Genomic DNA, 2081 nt, shown 5'->3' with positions numbered 1-2081 from the left:
TGTACCGTACAGATTCAAACATGGCCGCCCCCTGCAAGCGGTTGGCCAGTGGGCGCAGCCATAATACCTGCCGTTGACATTCAGAAACCCAGAATCCTGTTCTCTGGAAAGATGCCAGGCGGCGGCAGCCAGCCTCAAAGATGCGACTGAGTCTGCGCACGGCCACTCGTTTTGGGAAGAGCTCATACCGTGGAGAGGCAGCGTGGTACGGCAGTCAATTTCAGGTTATGGGCGCGGATGCGGGGAAAATGGGAAAGATCAATGTGAGAAATAGTCAAAATTCAAGACGTGTGTAGGATGGCGATCAGAGGACTACGGTGGCCCGACTGGGTCAGTCATGGATACCCGTAAGGGTCAGAGACTGAGGGGACTGAAGGGTTAAGTGATTGGGCGTCTGAGCCTCTTGGGAGAGAGTCTGTGGTGGCGGGTTTATGGGAATCAGCGTTAGTGTCTGTGAAGAAGATGAATTGGGAGTATGTAGAAATCAATAAACGAGCGTTCTTGACTGACAGAATGCGTGGAAGTCAGTTTGTAGTGATCTTCAAGTGTCTTGAGGACAAATGAGTTTCTTTGAAGACGCTGATTTGATCGGCGTTAGGACTCAGTGATCAGAAGCCTGAGGGGTCAGTGACTGGAGGTTCTAAGTTCTGTTTGGGTACCTGAAGCTGGTGATTGTGGAAACTTCGAAGTTCATCCTCACTGAGGGTGGTCAGTGAGGATCAATGTTTGGAGAAACGCTTTAGGCAATCAGTGATGGAGACTCCCTTTAGATCATCGCTGGAGAGGAATCTGAAGATATCAGTGACCCGACTTGTGTAGATCAGAGTATAGGGAATAGCGGGATCAGTGGAGGAGGGGATTAGTGATTTGGGACTGTCAGTAATTGTCGGGGGAGGTGGGACAGTGAGAGTCAGTGATTGGTTCCCAGTCATGGGGATATCACTGGAGATCAGTGTGGGTTTGCCATCAGAGATCTGCCTAATTCACTGTTCCGCAATCGGAGTGGATCAGTGAGTTTTGTAGTCACTGACTAGTGGTCTTTGACAGTCATATTTGGACATTCTGGGGTATCTGTGACCACAAAGGCCACAGAGATTGGAGACACCGGCTACGTCTGTGATTAAGAGGCTTACTGCCGGTTGATGCTGGGGCTTGCCAAATGCAGAAGTTGGGAATGGGAAAGGCAAGGAGTTGAGGCTGCACCTCGCACAGTGACATTCCCCAACTGATTACCAGCCAGTTCCATTAAGTTGTGAAGGCTAAAGCCCACCTCAGACTATTTTTGAAACCTCCCCTCTCCAAGAATTCCCTGGCCTTTCAGTGGTTTGGACTCCCCAAGTTCATTGCTGAGGTCCCAGTTTCAATCCCTGTTTGGGGAACTAAGATCCTGCAAGCCAATCAGAGCAGCCAAACAAACAAGCAAAAAAGAAAAACAAAAATAAACTTCCTTCCCCCCCCTTTTTTTTGTTCCCTACATAAATGAAAGTACTCTAAAAGGATCTAAAGTAATGTGTTATTTAAGATGTGGCTTCTGTTGCTTTTGCCAAGGATTTAATGCATATTTCTCCTAATATTTCCTTTAAGGTTCTTTCTAGAAAATCTAATGAGATGTCCATCTGTGACAGCATCTTAAGAGTGAACCTGGTTTCTAAAAATCTATTCTGACTCCATGGCAGCTAGGATGGATGTAACTTTGCCTGTGGTTAGAAAACAAAGAATTCACTGAGTAAGTACCTAAGTCTAATGTAAAACATTTTGTGGAAGGAGCAAACCTTGAGAAAATTTGGAAATTATTTTAATCTGGGATTAATTTAAAAATAATGTTCTTACCACACCAAAAAAAAAAAAAAGAAAGAAAGGAAAAGAAAGGTAATTATGTGAGGAAATTATGAAGATGTTAACTAATCCTACTGTGGTAATCATTTTGCAATGTATACATGTATTAGATCAGGGCATTGTACATCTTAAACTTACACAATATTATCTGCCTATTATATTTTTATAAGGCTGGGGAAAATATGAATTATGGAGGGAAAAGAAACTGGACCTGGAAGTTACTGTGTTCTAAGAATGTTTTTGCC

At 44.3% G+C, this 2081-nt stretch overlaps 1 protein-coding gene across 5 annotated transcripts in view; it reads left to right on the top strand.

Moving 5' to 3' along the window:
- ZNF793 (zinc finger protein 793) overlaps positions 1-2081 on the top strand; it is a 43789-nt gene that overhangs the window by 15261 nt on the left and 26447 nt on the right. For 2 of the 5 annotated variants that reach the window (XM_061386066.1, XM_061386062.1), the window contains exons 1-2: positions 106-205; positions 1585-1726. The gene's annotated coding sequence lies outside the window, so the exon portion shown is untranslated. The other 3 variants (XM_061386063.1, XM_061386064.1, XM_061386065.1) reach the window with 3 other exon arrangements.

The sequence above is a fragment of the Bos javanicus genome, chromosome 18 (genome assembly GCF_032452875.1).
Source record: "Bos javanicus breed banteng chromosome 18, ARS-OSU_banteng_1.0, whole genome shotgun sequence".
Lineage (NCBI taxonomy): Eukaryota > Metazoa > Chordata > Mammalia > Artiodactyla > Bovidae > Bos > Bos javanicus.
Note: the sequence above shows the minus strand (reverse complement) of the source record. Positions and strands in the feature narration are given on the sequence as shown.